The sequence below is a fragment of the Mustela nigripes genome, chromosome 18, assembly GCF_022355385.1.
Source record: "Mustela nigripes isolate SB6536 chromosome 18, MUSNIG.SB6536, whole genome shotgun sequence".
NCBI classification, from domain to species: Eukaryota; Metazoa; Chordata; class Mammalia; order Carnivora; family Mustelidae; genus Mustela; species Mustela nigripes.
Window position 1 is genome coordinate 25,236,767 of NC_081574.1, and position 19,114 is coordinate 25,255,880.

Sequence of the window (19,114 nt, forward strand, 5' to 3'; positions counted from 1 at the left end):
AGAGCTCTCTCACTTGTCCGTTTGGTTTTATTTTTGACTGTCAACACTGGGAAGTCCATCAATCCAAGTGCATAGTTTCCTACAAGCATCAGGAAGAAAATACAACTAATGAGAAACATCACATTGTCAAAAACAGTGCTTGATTACAAATACCAAGTAATGGTTCACTGATAGATTTCTGAGCTGGTAGTTGTGAAGAAAGTGCCCATGGAAAAAATTTTAAGTAGGGATATTCACATGAAACTGAAAAGCATAGTAGCGGGTTGAATGTCACATTGCCCCAGTCAGACGCTTTGACCTTTGTGTGTTGAGCAAATACTAGATTGATTCCAGGTCCACCCATGTAAGTAAGAAGTCGGTAATTTATGACCTCAGTTGAACTGACTTGCGAAATCCCCAAATTATACATTGTTAAACAGCAGAAGCTACCTCAGATAACTTATAAAATGTTTGTGTAGTCTTGTGTATCTTTTAACCAAATCCTCAGTACAAGGCAGGAATCTCTAAGGTGGTCAAAATACGGTCCAGGAAATTCCCACTGAAGACCGAGATGCATCAGCTATCCACACGTGGACTAGCTATGAAAATAGTAATCGAGAAAATTAAGAAAATATTCTGATCCTTCCAACCAAAAATTATTTTTCTTTACTTGGCTACAGAATTCATTTAATAAAGCTTTTTTTCTTGATACCTACTATTAACTTCATTTTTCTTTGTAGTTGGTTTTGGTAGGAAGTTTTTGTTCTGGTATCTTTAAATCCAAAAGTAGTACACATGTACCCAATGAGTTGTAGTCTCCATGCCTGTGTAGTCCAGGTGTGTAATGCCCCCCACATGGTAATAAGCCTTAGTCAACCTGACATGAAACATACACTAAAGAAGACTTGTGCCTGGCCATGTTGTTGCCATTAGAAAAGATGACATCCTGTGCCTGAGGAGGGGACCTGTCCTCAGGACTGAAAAAAGTGTCAGCCTCATGGGGGAGAAGATGAGCATTTGGTAAGGGGTCCTTACCTTAGGGTGAGAAAAGCTCCTTTCTCTTGGGGGACTTAGGAGACTCTTTTGACCTGAGTTTCAGAAATCCCTGAACCGTTTGTAACGGTGAGTAGGATCTGCTGTGGCCACTGCAGATGAGGCAGAACAGGATAAAGGCTGAGTGCGAGCCTACAAGGGAGCTTCCGTGATGGTTCCGAGCCTTTTCAATAGCTGTATGTTATTCTCGGCACATAATTACCTTTCATGATCCCAGAGCTTGAGAAGTTGTTACTTAAAGTTTTCATCTGGTCCCCATTGTGCTGTGGGCACATGGGGTAAAACAGGTCCCATTCTCCGGATGGAATGGCAGATGGGCCCCAGCTGCTGGGGCAGAGAGGCGGCCCATGCTCAGTCAAGGACACAGCTGCCTTGCTGGGACCACAGCAGCCAGGCCAGCAGTCTGGCAGTTCCGTGAGAAGGGAGAGCTTGGAGCAAATGCTACCAGGCAGACATGAAGCAAATTCTGGGGACCTCTTGGAAACAGTTGATGTTCACTCTGAGTGAATGTAATTTCTAAAAATTAGGCTAGCGGGGGCCTCCTACTATGTAAGCTGGGTATTGAAAGTAAATATGGCACTGTTTGTAAGGCACAAGCTGGTGAGGTCAAAGATTTTTGAAATTATAGTAAATTTCAAACTTTAGGCCCAAATAGTAGCTAAACAGTAAGCCCCTGCAGCGGGCATTTTGTTATTGTTGTTGGTTTTGTTATTGTTGGTTTTGTGTGGGGGAAGGGTTATTTTAACATTCTGTTCTTATTTAAATGTGTTTTTGTTTTTAGTCTTTTCTGATTCAGTATTTTGTTTAATGTGTTCTTGTTATAAAATGCTTGTGTAGACAAAGGCATAGAGGAGGCAGGAAATTGTTAAAAATGACAATAATAAATAAGCCCCCAAAAAAGGTAGCATTTTAGATTTTCATTTTAAATGCATTAGCTTTTTACCTGGCAATGTGACCTAAGGAAATACACTTTATATTACTGAGGTTTAGTTTCTTTCTCTGAAACATGAGGGAGTTTAGTTGGATACTTTCTGGGGTCCCTTCCACCACTAGATTTCAACGGTGAAATTTATGTTCACGTAACTTGGTATAATATCCTGAAAACATTTTCTATTAGTGAAGGATTTCATTCTTGGAAACTTTATAACTAAAAAATATCGATTGAAACTCTCGAGGGACTGCGCTATTCTTTTAAAATAGCTAACTATGAATACTATGAATATTTCCTGAGAGAAACACAGAGAGTTGGAAGTTTATAGTCATAGAAATGAGAAAGATAAAATAAGTTTCACAGTATATTTCATTTAGTTTAGGAATCACATGGCATTTCATAGGAATTTAATAGAGACCTTATGAATAACTAGCATGTGGCTGTGAGATAAGTTACATGTAAACAGAAGAATTGCACCTTGAGGTTGAACTGCATGAAAATACCTTCCTCCTATGTCTTCATACACAGAACAATCAAGTGAAGAAGTAATAAGGCTAATTTAATCTAAAACTGAAGAACTTTATATGGTAGGGATACATAGGATGTTTTATTGAAACACCTATGTAATTATTATTATTTTTTTAAGATTTTATTTATTTATTTGACAGAGAGAGATCACAAGCAGGCAGAGAGGCAAGCAGAGAGAGAGGAGGAAGCAGGCTCCCTGCTGAGCAGAGAGCCCCATGCGGGGCTCGATCCCAGGACCCTGGGATCATGACCTGAGCTGAAGGCAGCGGCTTAACCCACTGAGCCACCCAGGCGCCCCTGTAATTATTATTTTTTTTTATTTATTTTTATTTGACAGATAGAGATCACAAGAAGGCAGAGAAGCAGGCAGAGAGGGAGGAGGAAGCAGGCTCCCCGCTGAGCAGAGAGCCCGATGCAGGGCTTGATCCCAGGACCCTGAGATCATGACCTGAGCCGAAGGCAGAGGCTTTAACCCACTGAGCCACCCAGGCGCCCTCTATGTAATTACTTTTAATCACCTCTTCATTTCACATCTTTGCATTATTTTGTCACCTTTGGAATTGGCAAACATGTATTGATTCATCAGTGTATGTCTAGAAATCAAGGTAAAGAAACAAGTATAGACAAACTTCTCTTCAGTCTAAAAACTGCAGTGTTCTTCACTGATCCTTCCAGGTCAAGATGGTATTTATCTATTGGCTTAATAAGGAAGTAAAAATCAATTAGATTAGACTTCCCAATTAAGCAGTGGGATTTAGACCTATATCTTATGAGACTAATATTGATAATAATCATTACTCCCCAAGGCAAGGTACTATTCTATACTGGTTGCAGCCTGCATTTCTTATCTATCTTAGATTATAACTGTTTTAGGAAATATGTCAATTTCTTGATGGCCAATAATTATTGGCAATCTTACTCCTATGTTCTGTTTATTTTTTTATTGTCTTTGTTCATAAAGTATTTTAAAACAACTGCAAAATGCTTCTGACGAATAGAAGCCCTCAGAAATTTATGATGCCCATATATCAAGACATTGCATGGAAAATCAGTGAATCTCTAAATTCCTCCAGACATATGGTTTACAATAAAGTGGTTTATTGCTGAATAAACATTAATCTCAGACACAGGCAGAACCTCCAGGTTTCTCCACCTCCGTATTTTTCTAATTCATATTCTTCATGCTGAAAGCAAACACATCAGTTTGAATTTGCTTTTATTCCTGCATAGTCTCTTTTCAAAATATCAAAAGCTCCCATCATTTAGCAAGCCATAAAGTCTTGCAATTGATTTTTGTCATTATTATTCATTATTATCAACTTGGGCATTCTATCAAAATCAGCAGAGTGGGCCTTATAATTTAACCGCTTAATAATAAACACGAAGTAACACAAGCATATATCCCAGTTTTTACTTCGGCAAATTTATTGCACATTTGTGTATTATAGTTCTTTTGCTACAAAGCAAAACATAGTGCATTTATAGAATAATAAAGCTTTATAATTAATATGTAATTAAGCAGAAAAAACACTGACATATACAACCACATAATGTGCTTCTAAATTCTAAAATATAGTCATCTGTAAAAGAAAGTTAAATCTATAAAAACTAAAGGATGAAAAATATCCATGTGTGGAAAGTTCCATAATGATACTAATATGCAGAATGTCTTCTCGGGGAATCTGGCAGTAGCCCCTGATAGGAACTGTTGCAAGGACACATCAGGTCACTTGGCCATCTTCCTTTAGCTTTACCAGTTTAATGGAATCACTGATATCCTTCCCTGCCAAACAAAGGAAGAAGTATGCACTTCTCTTCCAAGCTGCACAGCTCAAAGGACTGAAGACCGGAGGTTTCACATATGCAATTATTTTTGTTTATTCACTTAATTAAACAATATTACTGTTATGCACCAGTTACACCAAATAAAAATGATACAGTACCCACTTTTAGGACATCACTTCGAAGTGAGCAAAGTATGTAAATGATACAGTTTGATGCAGGTATTAGTTATCAATGGCCATTGATAACTAATGGCCCAGCTACTGACGAGTTCTCTTCCACAGACACTCCATGGTTTTTTGGCCGCATTCGGTGTCTGTGGGCTGTCAGACTGAGGCCGCCTTTCCTTACTGGCTCTTGGCCAGAGCAACTCTCAGTTCCTTGCCTTGTGAGTTTCTCCTCCAAGGCAATTGTCTTCATCAAAACATGCAATCCAAGCAGGCCAAAGAGAAAAATCTGCCAGCAAGTTGGAAATCACACTTCCATAATCTCATCTCATAAGTAGCATTCCATCTGTTTTTCAGTATCTTGTGGGTTAGAATGGGTTTACTAATTTCAGTCAACTCTCAAGCAGAAAGAACTGCACATGAATGCCAGCAGGCGAGGATCACCCTCTTAAAATCTGCCCATCACAAGGCACTAAAATGGTCTCCTTCCCAGTTATTTTTACTACCAGTAGCCCACGTTTTCTAAGATCTCTACTAGTGGAGCCACTTCAGGCACTAAAAATTTGTGTTTTTTAAGGTACCCTTTATTATACAACTATACTACTGTGGCTATGATAAGTTATTTATTCTCTCACAACTGTCAAGCTATGGGATATAGGAGAGATAAGTTCTGGCAAGATACAATAGAGAAAAAAATGTGGAATATAGACGGTCGTTGAAAAAAATCAGCCTGGACAGTGCCATATGGAGACAAAGGAGAAAGGAAAAGAGGTAGTCCTGAGCCCTCATTGGTCATCTGTTTACCCCAAGATATGAAGATAACATGAATAATTAGAAGGCAGTCTTATTACCAGTTTAGTTGGTCCTCAAGTATTTCTGTAGTCAGGCCCCTCTTTTTTTTTTTTTTAAGAGTCTTTTTTTTTTAATTAATTAATTTATTTACTTGACAGAGATCACAAGTAGGCAGAGCAGCAGGCAGAGAGAGAGGAGGAAGCAGGCTCCCCGCCGAGCAGGGAGCCTGATGCAGGGCTCTATCCCAGGACCCCGAGATCATTACCTGAGCCAAAGGCAGAGGCCCAACCCACTGAGCCACCCAAGTGCCCCTCACTCTTTTTTTTTTTTTTAATTAATGAAGATTTATTTATTTATTTATTTGACAGAGAGAGACACAGTGAGAGAGGGAACACAAGCAGGGGGAGTGGGAGAGGGAGAAGTAGGCCTCCCACTGGGCAGGGAACCTAATACAGGGCTCCATCCCAGGACCCTGGGATCATGACCTAAGTCAAAGGCAGGCACTTAACTACTGAGCAATCCAGGCACCCCCCCCCCCCCCAATCAGTCTACTCTTAACTACGGCTATGACTGTTGCTCATGATGAGCAGGGTTCCAAATCACAGAGAATTCTCTGCAGAACTTAACATGTGTGCTAGGGAGAGAGATGAGCTGCATAGCAGAGCTTTAAGAAGAACAGAAATCCTTGTTATAATTTTACTTAGGATTTATAATTTAGGACCTGAAAAATTGGTTCTGCCTATGGTGAATATCCATTTTTTACCTAAATCAGTACAAACTTGACTTGGTTGGTAAACTTAGAATTATAGCAGGGTATTTCTAAGTACATGTAGGCCCAGGTCTTAAATGTTTTTTTTTTTTTTCTTTTTCTCCCCAGGCAAACTTACGTGTTATTTCTACTAACACCTCTATTCATGTTTTGATTTTTAATTCCACTGATATGTTTAAACAGCACACTTCCACTTAGTTTTCTCTTTGCAATGAATTTCATGCTGCTGCCACTGCAGTGGGAGAGGATAAAGGTCTCATATGTGTGTATTCCTTCACCATACTGTAAACTCCTATCTGTCCTTGTGCTGAGTGACAGGTCAGTCGTTAATGTGACAGAACAGGTTAAGGAATCATGCTGACACCCAGGTTTGGGCAGCAGAGAGAACAGCTTCCATGGCTCCCAAAATCTGTCTGTAGTCTTAATACATTCGCTAAAGATAAGGATTTGTTTTAGTAAGACCATTGGAGACACGATTCATGAAAGAATCTACTTGACAAGGCCATTTCATAACCATCTATGATATTTTTAACAAGAGAATGTCTACCTTATTGGTTTCATATTTTATTAATTGGGGGTTATTATGCCAATCCACATGATTTTTTATTCTACTCAATTTAAAAACCTCTAATGTAAAACAAAGACTGATCTCTAAGAGATTGAATGTGACAGGCTGGTCTACGAGTGACCAATTACTGTATTTGGCTCAGATCAATGAGAGAATAATTAGTATTGGAAGGGTTGCTGAACTGAGTCCTAAGTTAGTTTTTCAAAGATTGGCATTCAGTCATGGTAACGTTAATTTTTAAATCAGTATTCCTCGGAAAAAGGTTAATTTTGAATATATTTTCAAATAAGTAAAAGAGATAATTTAAGTAAACCTCTTCATTAATCCAACCTTACCAAAGTTTGGACTATACATCCATTTGCCCAAGGTAGATAATGATTTATAGAAAATAGATAGGAAACACAGCTGCCTTTAGTTTACATTAAAAGTTTAAATGAAGCTACATTACTTTGTCCTCAATGCTATGAACACAGGCTGTGGCAGAGGCAAAAAACTGTTCTTCAAACTCTGTTTTCATGTTTTTTTCCTATGCAAGAAACTAGACTATTATTTCCCAGTCTCCTTTGCTGATAGGAGTTCTGGTCAGTGAAATTTGAGTGCAAAATAAAACCCTCTTTGTACTCTTCCATGCTATTTTCTTCTTCCAGATACCAGAAAGTCAAGTAGAACAATCTTGGAAGACATATGCTAACCATGACAATTTCTTCCAGTCTCCTGTGGCTCCCTAAGCAAGTATATGGAAGATGGCTTTCCCATTGACTGTCCCCCATCCAGGACTGTTCCATAAGCATTAAATAAACTATTAATATGTGGATTTTGTTGTTATTGTTGTTGTTGCAGGAGCTAGCTTTAATGTTACTACTAGATGCTCACAATTAGGCAGGGATTTGGATCAGAAATAGCTAAACTTGAAATAGTATCTCCTGGTTATCCAAAATGTGATGCTTGACATAAATGGATTATGTTAACATTCGAATGTATTCATATGAATATGATTTAGTCAGAAAAGTAATTATTATCAGGTTCTTAACTTTAAGAAAGCATACCAACTACTTTTATATGCCCAGGTCTAGCAAACAGTATCATTGATTATTAAATATTTTATAGAGATGTAAAGAAAAGATAATTTTAAAAATATCTCTGGTCAGGGCACCTGGGTGGCTCAGTGGGTTAAAGCCTCTGCCTTTGGCTCAGGTCATGATCCTAGGGTCCTGGAATAGAGCCCCTCATTGGGCTCTCTGCTCAGCAGGGAGCCTGCTTCCCTTCCTCTCTCTGCCTGCCTCTCTCTGCCTACTTGTGATCTCTGTCAAATAAATAAATAAAATCTTTAAAAATATATATATCTCTGGTCACTTGTCTACCCCATGTTGGCAGGGGAGGGAGATGCTGGATGTTAGAGTATTCTCTAGAGTCATATGAATTTTAGGAACAATAATTTTGTAGTATATTATAGCAACAGAAGAAAAAACTCTTAAACTAGAATTAATTTTTATTACCAAATAGAATCTCTCTGGAAATAGGGTTTTTAATGGAACTACTGGCAGACTTTTAGCCATAATGATGCACGTAAAAAGATTGTAGCTATTTAGAATAAGTTCTTTGGTTTGGGATCTGTCAAAATAATAAATTGGATGTTTTTTATTTGGTTGGTTGGTTTCTTCATTAATGCTTTATTAAATATTCAAAATCTGTGGATCAAACTAATTTTCTATCACTTCGGCTAAGATTTTAAATATTCAATGCTGTTAATCTCCTGAAAGGGCATTTGTCACAGTATATAAGCAAGCAGTAAAGAAATATGCAGAAATGAGCTTCCTACTGAGTTATTTACTTGGAATAAGTGTATCCTATAAAATGTTGACCTGAAGTATTTAACTATAATAACCTAAGAGACAATAAAACATGAATTACACAGAGAGTTCATCAAAATTTTATGTGAACTCTACAACAAGAGAAAAAAACACAAACAAACCTCAGTGATAACCTGAAAGCTGTAAAGGCAAACTATTAAAAACAAAATAAACCAAAACGCTTGAAAAGATATTAAACCAAAACTTCTGTAATTGTACTTATTATTAGAGAAATAAAGTTTAAATACAACATAATTACCTACTTTTTAATAGCATTTTCCAGCTTGCAAAATTTATAACATTTTATTTATACTCTGTAGGTAAAGCAGAAAGTATTACTACTTTATAGATAAATAGAGTAAAGTATTTAATGGATTCTTTAAAACACCATTTATGTAACAAAATAGTAATTTTTGATGCTTCAGGTCACTTATCTTCTGATTCATTTAAAGGACAAAAATAAGTGATGTTTTCCATTCTAAATTACAAACCATAATTTTATGGTTCATTTAAACCACATACATATTTATAAAAGTTTTGAAGAGATTAAAGAATTTAGCCAGCTTCTTACAATTTGTTCAACTAGAACAAGTCTTCTTTCTGATCGCTAATCCAGTGCTTTTACCACTAATAACCTGCTATGAGAAAACATCTCTGTCTTTTCAAAGTACCACCTAAATTGAATTACTCATTAAAATTTGCATATCAGTAAATCAAATAATTTCAGTCACCTCCTATATAGCAGACACTGACTTACACTAGGTGCTGGGGTTCCAAGAGATAGCTCTTACCCCCCCAGGATTAGAATGTTGGAAGGAATGTGCACATTTTCTAAAAGAAGATAATTGGTCGTGCTCGCTTCGGCAGCACATATACTAAAATTGGAACGATACAGAGAAGATTAGCATGGCCCCTGCGCAAGAAGATAATTGGTGGCATGTATGGGATTAATCATTAAGAGACTCAATTTCCTCTATACCATATTCCATTTAGGATGTAGACCCCTGTGATATCCACACCATTTTCAAATTTAAATTTGAAACTTAACATTTCAGTTTCGATATCTAGAGACAGGGGTACCTGGGTGGCTCAGTGGTTAAGTATTGTACTCTTGACTTCATCTCAGGTCATGATCTCAGGTCCTTGGATCAAGACCCACTGTTATTGTTGTGCCCCACCCCTCCCCTCCTCCACCAGGATTTTGTCTGAGAATTCTTACTTCCTTTACTCTCTGCCCTGCTCATGCTCCCTCCCTCTCCCTCTCTCAATAAATAAACAAATCTTAAAAAATATATATATCTAAAGACATCACAGCTGCAATTGAGTAATTAATATTCGAAAATTCAAAATCTTGGCTTATGACTGAGAAGGCTAGCTAGCTTAATTCTAGGTGAGCTGAGAAGATACACGATTTAATAGGCAAAAATTTCATTTTTCCAGTTGACATATATGCGCTCCCAATAGAACAGTGACTTTATCTTAATTTCCCCTTCCCCTCTTTCTTCCAGCTAGATCCATAGTTGTGCCTCCATATTAAGACTCTGTCCTGCCATGGTTCACTAACCATTTAGTCGTTAATTTAACTAATACATACTAAGCACATACTCTGTGTCAGAGTCTATTATAAGTGCTGAGGAAAACGTTAATAAAACTATGAATGAAACATTAAAAGTCCTATCCCTGTGGAGTTTGTGTCAACTAGGTAGGTGCCCAGCTGGCTCAGTCTGTAGAGCATGTGACTCTTGATCTTGGGGTCATGGAGTTTGAGCCCCATGTTGGGTGTAGAGATTACTTAAAAATAAATAATTGAGCATGTCAAGTAGGTAACATCTATAGTGTTTTAGTGACACTATTTCGTATTAGTGACAGATGCTAAGAAGAACAAAAAGTAAAGCAGAGATAGGAAATCAGAACTGCAGGAGGTGGGGGCAGGGCTGATGGGAATTTCAGATAGGGAACAGAGGTCTCTCTGAGAGGGGCCTTGGTTCATGTCAGCAAAGACTTGAACTAAAGACTTGTGATGCTTAATTTTGTGTCAACTTGACAGGACCAAGGGATGCCCAAAGAGCTGGTAAAAACATTTTTGGGTGTGTCTGTGAGGGTGTTTCTGGAAGGGATTAGCATTTAAGCTGGTGAGCTGAGTGAAGCAGGTGGTCCTCCTCAGTGTGAGTGGGCATCCTCTAGTCTGTTGAGAGCCCAAATAGAACTGAAAGGCAGAGAAAGAGTGAATTCCCTCTCTCTGCTTGAGCAGAGACAACCGTCTTTTCCTGCACTCCTACTTCAGAGCTCCTGGGTATCGTTCGTCTTGTTGGGGTTTCTTACTCCCATCAGGATTTGAACCATTAGCATCTTCATTCCCAGTCCCAGGCCTTCAGCCTCAGATTGAACTATGCCACCAGCTTTCCCAGTTCTTCAGTTTGCAGACAGCAGATAATGATGCTTGTTGACTTCCATAACGGCATGAGCCAATTTCTATAATATATCCCTCTTATGCATATCTCTTATGAGAATCTCAAGTAGACTTCCCACTGAGTGCAGTGCCCAACACCATGCTCCATCTCAGGACCCTGAGATCATGACTTGAGTTGAAATCATGAGTGGGCCACTCAACTGACGAGACACACAGGTTTCCCACAAAATGTACCTTTTAAACTACACCCCCAGAAGGGTGATAGATGGATACATACATCTAGACAGATGTATCCATCTATACATAGATAAGACCAGGGATGGCTAACCACAGGGAAAGAGCAAAGAAGATGATAATAATGATGCTCAGTAGGCTTTGAAATGCCAGACAAGGGTGGTATCCTAAGAGAGATACCACAATGTATAAGGAAATTTTTTAAGTAAATTTTGGCTCTGGTAATAAATTTGGTGTAAAACTTTTTGCAAGTTATTAAAATTCTTAATCTAATGCTACATTTCACAAACAGATTAAGCTTTTGTGATAAATAGGTAGAAAGAATCGCAGATCCACTTTCACTCTGCAAGTATTTGCTGTAAAGATTGCAGAGAATTTTATCCTACAGATTTGCCATAAAAGCACTCTGGAGATTGGGGAACACGTCTAAGAAAGAAGATTAGATGAAAATAAAACATAGATATATTTAATTGCATTTTCAAATAATACCATTATAGCAAAAGATACTATAAAACGTGAAAAATTTAGAAAATAATTTTTTTTCCTGCAGATGATACTTAAATGATAAATAAGCTGTAGTATATAAAGATCTCTAAAATCAATACAAAAAAGCCAAGGAAGCGGGATGCCTGGGTGGCTCCGTTGGTTGAGCCACTGCCTTTGGCTCAGATCATGGTCCCAGGGTCCTGGGATCGAGTCCCTCCTCAGGCTCATTGCTCGGCGGGGAACCTGCTTCTCTCTCTGCCTCTGCCTGCCACTCTGCCTCCTTGTGCTTTCTCTCTCTCTCTCTCTCTTTCTCTCTCTGACAAATAAATAAATAAATAAAATCTTAAAAAAAAAAAAAAAAAAGCCAAGGAAGCTAATAAAAAAATGGGCCAAGGGTGTGAATAGGAAAGTCCTAAAAAAGATAATTTCAAATGGCTAGTGGATATTTAAAAGGTGCTTAAGCCCACTAGTAATCAGAAATGCAAATTAAATTAATCTGATTAAAAATGAAGTATTACTTTCTCAACCCCAGGTGCACAAAAATTTAGAGAGAGCTCTAAACTTATTATAGGAAGGTGAAAGGGCATTCTCATATAATGTTGATGGAAATGTGCTGTTATCTTTATACCTGAAAGTATCTATTAAAATTTAAAACATGCCTTTTCTCCTAGCAGTGTTGTTTCTAGGAATCTTTGCCATAATAATGTAACAGCTGATCAAGATACACTTGCAAAGATGTTTATCGAGGCATTGTTTATACTAATAGAGAGGCAGGTGAAAAAAAAGGAAATCATTGAATAAATAATGTCACATCCTTGCCTTAAACACCACGCTAACAATAGAAAGAATAAACTTGTTTCCACACCCACTGACTTATAAGGATTTCATTACAAATTATTGAATAAAAAAATGAAATACTGTATCATACAGGTTGTTATAATACAATTATTAAAAAGAATTTACAAAACTATCTATAAATACAAATATATGCATATATACTCATATATACAAATATTCAAATTTTATATGAGGTAATGTGAGTACTGAGGTAAGTACAGAATAATACACATTGAGTTGTTATCATTAGCTACCCAGGAGAATCATTAGGGATAGGGGAGGATGACATAGAGAAAAATTGAGTTGGGGTTGGGGCTGGACAAGAAAAGAAGGCTGGAGATTTTACCTCATTTGTTAAAATAGTCTATTTATCTCTGTGCTTATATTCATGAAAAATTGAAAAAAAAATAGCCACTCAGTGGCTCTCCTTGAAAATTTGATGTAGGGACATCTGGGTGGTTTAGTCAGTTAAGCATCTGCCTTCAGCTCAGGTCATGAATCCAGGGTCCTGGGACTGAACCCCATGTCGGACTCTCTGCTCATCAGAGAGCCTGCTTCTCCCTCATGCCTCTCCTCCCTGCTTGTGTTCTTTCTTTCTCTGTCAAATAACTAAAATCTTTTTTAAAAAATTGGTGTAACAGGGCGCCTGGGTGGCTCAGTGGGTTAAGCCGCTGCCTTCAGCTCAGGTCATGATCTCAGGGTCCTGGGATCGAGTCCCGCATCAGGCTCTCTGCTCAGCAGGGAGCCTGCTTCCCTCTCTCTCTCTCTCTCTGCCTGCCTCTCCACCTACTTGTGATTTCTCTCTGTCAAATAAATAAATAAAATCTTTAAAAAAAAAAATTGGTGTAACAAAATACTCCATTCCCAGGAAAATCCACACTTGCCCATAAATACAAACATTTGCATGTAGTTTTAAGGGGATTACAGATGGATACTAATCCATGAATACCAGATTAAGACTGTCTCAATGTGTTGATGTGCACACCAGTGACCATGGCCCAATCAAGTTTACTCCACAAATGTGACATCTGAAAAGATCAAATAATGCCATTTGGGCCCATATTTGATTGCGAGAGTAAAGATAATTTTCCCTTTTAAATACAGTTTGTGTAAACTCAGGGATTAACTCGTTTAACCTGACCCATTTGGTCAGTATTGTGTATCAGTAGCTCACAAATCATAGCGTAGAGTCCATGTTGTTTTTCTTCATGGCAGGAGAATATTTGGGCTTGAGATTTTATATGAAGGGAAGTTTTAAGTGTCTGGGGAAATCATTCTAGTGAGTCAGATTACACTGATCCATTATTGTTGGCAACCTAAACACTGCACAAAGTGTCCAGGTAAAAAAGGAACCAGAGTGAACTGGTTTGGAAATGTGGAGGCAATCCTAAAGGTTTTTGAGTTCATTTTTGCCATTTGCTACCACGCAAGCCTTTCCGCTGTAATGTGGGAGTGTTTTTTAAAGGCAGAAAGTTTTTAGAAAGGACATTTTAAGAGGAGCATGCAGTTAAGACCCACATTCAATCACAGCCCTCCAAGAGCATCAAGTATAACGTGAAGTGCCAGGGCAAGTGGCTCTATTTTCTTCTTGCTTATTCAGTCCTGAGGCCACCCTAGATGAAAAGTTGCCAGGTTACATGGTGACTTGGTAATGGGACTATTATAGACAAGGCACTAAAAGAGTTCAAGAAACTCATTCATCTTATTGATTGTGCTTGCAATCTGGAGAGAATGCATTCACTTTGAGTACAATACAAATAAACTTCTACAGTACGTTTGACACAAACACATCCCAAGGCACTTTTCAGCAAAGTGCAATACTAAAATGTGTAAGTGCACTGTCAGAGAAAATGAACCAGTTGGAATATATAGAAGTAAAGTTTAAATATGAATAAGGCTTTCCATTTAGCATTTTGTCTTCTATGTGATATCACCTTTAAGGACTGGGAAATCATAAGTGCATGATCAAGTTCTCGAAGTTTTCCACATTCATCAACATAGAGAGCGTACTGAATAATCTCAGAAATACCCTTCAGATACTTTATTATCGAGGTTTTTTGTTTTTTTTTTTTTAATTTATTTATTTATTTGACAGAGAGAGATCACAAGTAGGCAGAGAGTCAGAGAAGCAGGCTCCCCGCTGAGCAAAGAGCCCAATGCTGGGCTCGATCCCAGGACACCGAGATCATGACCTGAGCCAAAGGCAGCGGCTTAATCCACTGAGCGACCCAGGTGCCCCTATTATAGAGGTTTTAAATCTGCATTTCACAATACGTTTATCTGTTGTGATCAAGCTTGATGAATTTGCTGTACAATTTGCCCTGGAAGTAAGTAGTTCATTTGGAGCTTGACTTAGCTGGTTTGGCTCACTTTCTTGGTCAGCTTAGCCAGACAATTACCAAAGATGTGCTTCCTTTTCTTTGTGTGGACATGGGGCAGCTGAACATTACAGAGATGATGTGCTTCATCTCTTCACAGCTGCTTACCAACTCGTTGTTATACTCCTTAAACTCGCCTGACACTGAAACTCACAAGGAAAACCTCCAGAGCAGCCCTATTTCCTGTCACTAACAGTATATTTTCAACCTTCTGTGGAGACACTGGTAAGCTCCTTGTAGTTCCTCATAAATGAAAATTGGGGTAACTAAGATACACTTTCCATATAGCATTTCGATAAGGCCCTAAGTATATTTAAATGACTGTCCAGTGAAATATGTAGTTTTTCCATCTGAGGCTGGTATCTACCACTGATCAAATAAACTGTCTCTCTGCCAAACTGCATTTCATATTCTGCATATATATATATATATATATATATATATATATAGCTAATAAGATATGGGGAATTAGTAAGTTTTTCATGGTTCTCCTTCACTCAGAATTATTTATTATTTTTACTTGCTCTTTTTAATAATTCTGCAGGCTATAAGAAATCTGTTTATGCTCCCCCATATTATCTTTTATATTGGGGAATGTAAACGTTCTTCTGGTGAAGGCTGTGAATGTTAATTTTTTTCATGTTTAAAAAGATCCATGAACTTGAGAACGTATAAATGTGTTCTAAGAATAGTGCATTCCTAATAAGAAGAGTATTTTTTTTGTGGGAATAAGCATTAGGAATAATAATGTTATCTAAGATAAAGTGACCTTATTTGAAATTAGATATTTGTGGTAATAAAGGAAGTATAAAAACATAAAGCTTAAGTCTGAAAGGATTCCATGTGCTGTCCACAAGTCATCATCACATCATTGATTCTGTCTATAACTTCCAACAACTCTTTGGCCATCTGACTGATTCCTGGGCCAGAGATTTGTGCAAAAACCCCTCTCTAAAGTCACAACAGTTCCCTTTGTATCATCTGTTAATAGCATATGTTTATTAGTTTCCTATTGCTATGTAACTAATTACCACAAATAGTGGCTTAAAACAATACAAATGTACAGTATCCCACAGTTATGGGCAGAAGCCTGGGCACATTGGGGCTAGATTTTCTGCTTCAGCTCTCACCTGGCTGAAATCAAGGTGTTATCTTGAGGTATTCACCTGGGGCTTGGGTCCTTTTCCATGTCCGCTGGTTTGGGACAGGATTTGTTACTTTCCAGCCATAGAGTGAACATTTCATTTTCCTGCCACAGGTCAGATCCTAAACAGGAGAGGCAGCCATCAGGTTCTTGTCACATGATCTGTTCCACAGGCAGTTCATGCCATGAATGTTTGCTTTTTTCTAGGCAAGACAGAGTACATTTCTCTGGTTTCCTCTTTGTGACCAGCCAGAAAAAAACTCTCTTAAAACATTCATGGGATTTTGTCAGACCCACTGAAATCACCTCCCTATCCTAAGCGCAATGGATTTGGAACCTGAATTACATCTGCAAATTTCTTTCACAGCAGAACCTAGATGAATGTTTATTGAGTTATGAGAAGAAGATGTGTTTACACCAGGGTCCAGGAATCCTGGAGGCTATTTTCGAATTCTGTCCTTCACAATATGTAAAAAAAAAAAAAAAAAAAAATGTCCATTCAGGTATTACCTGTGAAACAGTGAGCAAATGGAACACAAATCAAATCAGAGAAAATCTATCATTCTGCCCTTTGAACATCAAATTTCATTATGAAACAAGGAGATAACACACATGCCTTGAAAACTCTTGTGGGGATTATAAAATGAAGTAATGGAGAAGGGTAGGCATTATATTTACACATTTTAGCAAAGTGGTTGGAGTGATGTGCCGGGATTGAGATGAACAGATAAATGACATCTGTTGACACTTTTGTCCCCTCAGATGCTTTGGACGGAAGCTAAATGGAAGATGAATGGGAGCCAAGGCAGTAACCCACCTACGTGCCTCAAAGACAGGGTCCACTGAAGACCATCCATAGCTCAAGCCCTGAACTCACCATCCAACAACTGCAAGAATCAGCCTTGACAGAGTCTTCCCTTGACTTTTCACATGGTTGGCTCCTTCTTCCTTCTGCAGGTATGAGCTCAAATTAACTGTCCTAGAGCCCTTTCTTTAACATCACATAATACCCACTTATCTTGATTTACAGATCTCTGACTTGTTATAGCCTGAAATCCTCTTATATGTATTCATTTCCCCCTAGCAGAATAATAAGCTCAATGAGAGAGGCTTTTCTTTCTTGTTTATTACTGTGGCAGACTGCTCAGTTACTCTATTGAAGAGTTGAGTAAATGATTGAATGGGTAATCCAGAGGTCCACAACCTGTTGGGGGCAGAAGCCACGTCTGTTCACCCTTCTTCCTTGTGTATAAAGTTGAAGTAAATTTGTAACCACCTGTATTTACAGATTTCCTATGAAATCATCAACATCCATGGTGCTATCCTGGAGATGTAGTAGTATCTAAACAGAAACTGGGAAATGTTTATATCTTTTCCTGAAGCTTTACTGCCCCAGAACATGGGGCATTTTCTGATGAGCCAGGAGATACCACATAAATCCAGGAAAGAGACACATACGTAGCATATAAACATGGGTTCTGCCCTCAGACAGACTTAGTGTCAAATCCCAGTTTCACAGCTTACTCTAGTTGTGTACCTGAGCAAGATCCTGAACATCTCTGAGCCTCAATATCCTTTCAGAGAAAACGGTAAGGATGTACTAACAGGATGGCCACAGTATATGTATGTATGTGTCACAGATTTTAAAATGTGAAGAGTTTGCTTGGTGCCAAGATGCAATGATATGGAAGTTCCAAAGTGAGATCCCTTGCCAACAGATGCAGATTTTCAAAGGCAGTTTGTAAGCAGCATTTCCACCACTATTGCACTCCTCATCCAGGCCACCGATAGGAGACCAGGTCTGAGCAGTGAGGCAGGACAACAAGAGCAGCAGGACTTCTCGGGAGGGAGCTTGGCTGAGTTGTGTCCCCACTTGTTCCCTTTGGACTTTCCCCCCACTCTGCTCTCGTCCCCCCTTATGTTGCACCAGCTGAAGCTCCAGTAGGTTAACTGGGAGAGGAAAAGGACAAGGTGAAGTGTAATGTGGCCGCCTAATCTAGGGAGAAGGGAAAATTTATTACTAAGCGACGTTCAGGGTTTCAGATTTCTCGAGCTAAGTATTTTACTTAATGAATTAAGACCATATGGTAAGACCAGAAGAAGAGATAAAGTTAGAAAAAATCTATATGCTGCTCTATTCTGTAATTTCTCAAGGAAAATGGACTTATTATTTTTATTAACAGGAGGAGTTAAATCACATAAGAAATGACAGTACCAATCCAGCACACACTCCGTTCTAAAATGCATAGTCACTTCCTCTCTAAAACCTTTTTTGACAGAAATTGCAACTGTAATGAAATATATATACATTTCGCACTGTCTGGGATAACCACAGGTTCCAAGGGGAGTTACTTATTCCTGATGAAAGATGATCACTCCGAGTAGGCAAGTGTTCCCAGTGTCAATTGTGCAGATACTGAGGAGACAGAAGACGGAGAAAAGGTCATCTAATTTGGCATTTAATAGGTTGTTTGAAATGTTTGAAAGTGCTGTTTCTGAGGTGTTCTGTGGAAGGAAAACAAATTGCAGGGAATTAGAAGAAAATGAGAGAGGAGAAATGGAGACAATGGCTACTGACATGCTAGAGGAGTGAACAGCAAAACAGGCTGATGGCTTTGAGAGGTCGGATCACATGGGGAGGGAGTTGTTTGGGAGGATGGAGGGAAGACTATGTATAATGAGAAGCCAGAAGGAAGAAACCAGGGGTGAGAGATTTAAGATGCAGAAGAAAGAAATAAGAAGAAAAGGGAAACTTTGCACTTAAAAAAACAAAAAAAGAAGAGTGAACAGTTTATTTTCATAAAAGCTACTATTCCTTCCCAGCTATAGGCTACCCAGTTCAGTACATGTGGTTATGTGGCATCTCAGAACAGTCTGGTGACATAGGTGTCATTATGCTCATTTTAAGGATGAGAAAACTGAAGTTTACAAGGTTCAGTTCTTGGCTCAAAGTCACAGAAGTTCAGCAGGCTCCCAAATATTTATTCTTCTCACTTACCCCACTCTGATTGTTAGGGTTTGTTTTTGGTTTGGATTGGGTTTAGGGTTTGGGTTTTTTTGTTTTGTTTTGTTTTGTTTTGTTTCTTTGTTTGTTTGTTTTTAGAAAGAAGACTCATCAAATAGATGCCAAAGGGAAAAAAATATGCTGAGATTAAGATGGGGGTCCTTTAGTCACCTCCTAACAGAATAATATATAGTCTATAGAG

At 38.4% G+C, this 19,114-nt stretch overlaps 1 non-coding gene across 1 annotated transcript; it reads left to right on the forward strand.

Moving 5' to 3' along the window:
* Nucleotides 1-9,270: 9,270 nt before the first annotated feature.
* LOC132006639 (U6 spliceosomal RNA) lies at nucleotides 9,271-9,376 on the forward strand. Its single transcript, XR_009401169.1, has one exon. It is a non-coding gene; the product is annotated as a U6 spliceosomal RNA (small nuclear RNA).
* The last annotated feature ends 9,738 nt before the right edge of the window (nucleotides 9,377-19,114 follow it).